This window comes from Nematolebias whitei, chromosome 13 (genome assembly GCF_014905685.2).
Source record: "Nematolebias whitei isolate Nwh7 chromosome 13, NemWhi1, whole genome shotgun sequence".
NCBI lineage: Eukaryota > Metazoa > Chordata > Actinopteri > Cyprinodontiformes > Rivulidae > Nematolebias > Nematolebias whitei.
Genome location: NC_056510.1, coordinates 8,002,183 through 8,003,839, shown reverse-complemented (window position 1 = coordinate 8,003,839; position 1,657 = coordinate 8,002,183).

Genomic DNA, 1,657 nt, shown 5'->3' with positions numbered 1-1,657 from the left:
CAGGCTTTGTCTCCTTTATTTACTGGTTTGGTTTTAGAACTGGCTCTTCTGGTTTGTTATCTTGAGGGTTCCTCTCTCTTCCCTGTAGCACAAACTCGACCGCTGAGAAGTCTGTCTCTTTTCAGTTCTACGTTGTTTTTGTTTTATTAAAAAATAATCTGATCTTTTTCAGGTTTTAAAATAATTCTAATCTGCCTTAAGTGAACAAGAACGCCCAATAAATTTCACAGTCGTTATTTTAGACAAAAATAAAGCCACAATGGAAGATCTGCGCACATCAGCTTGTAGACCTTCAACAGCCAGAATTCTGTTTCTTTCTCAAGATCCTGATGTAGTTGTGGAAGAATTTTGGCTCATTCTTCTTAACAATCGGTTAAATGACGTCATCAGCCCTCCACCCTTGTGCTGGAATTGCTGTGTTTGTTTTTCTTCGAATGCAGAAACTTTCCCATATGTTTTTTTATTTTTTTTTATTGTTGTTCGACAGAAGACGTATTTTCCTGCAACTCCTCCAAATAAGATGCACCTGTTCAGCCCGTTTGACTGCCCTGTCATAACCTTTGCACTGCTACCTGAGACCTGTAGAGTCTGAAGAGAAGCGGAGCTCACTTCTTTGATCATTGCACGGTCTGACCTTCAGGGTGAATTTGAGGCTGCTAATTGTCAACTGTGTATAGAAAGATGGACTTCAAATAGCATGTGAATGACCTTTGACCCTTCCAAGGTTGATGTGCAGCAACAGTTGCTTCTCTGACGATCACTGCTGATGTCTTTCCATCTGGGCGTTGTGTTAACACACAGTAATGCATTTAATCTGGTCAACACTGAACTCCTTAAAGTGAACGCAGCAAGTTTTTAACTCACAGCTTTTTCTTTTTGCTTCGAGTTTCATTAAGAAGAACAGGGTGGAATCTGCACTCTTCTGTTTTTTGACACATAAAACCTATAATTGGAAGAAGGTGGACTTGCGTTTTTTTTCTTTCCCTCGACTGTGCATCTGATTTGGAGAAAGAAACATGAGTCTCTGTCTGACTAAAATACAAACCGGATTCCAAAAAAGTTGGGACACTAAACAAATTGTGAATAAAAACTGAATGCAATGATGTGGAGGTGCCAACATCTAATATTTTATTCAGAATAGAACACAAATCACAGATCAAAAGTTTAAACTGAGAGAATGTATCATTTTAAGGGAAAAATCTGTTGTTTCCAAATTTCATGGCGTCAACAAATCCCAAAAAAGTTGGCAAAAGTCCATTTTTACCACTGTGTGGCATCCCCCCTTCTTCTTACAACACTCAACAGACGTCTGGGGACAGAGGAGACCAGTTTCTCCAGTTTAGAAATAGGAATGCTCTCCCATTCATGTCTAATACAGGCCTCTAACTGTTCAATTGTCTTGGGCCTTCTTTGTCGCACCTTCCTCTTTATGATGCGCCAAATGTTCTCTATAGGTGAAAGATCTGGACTGCAGGCTGGCCATTTCAGTACCCGGATCCTTCTCCTACGTAGCCATGATGTTGTGATTGCTGCAGAATGTGGTCTGGCATTATCGTGTTGAAAAATGCAGGGTCTTCCCTGAAAGAGATGATGTCTAGATGGGAGCACATGTTGTTCTAGAACCTGAACATGGTTCTCTGCATTAATGGTGCCTTTC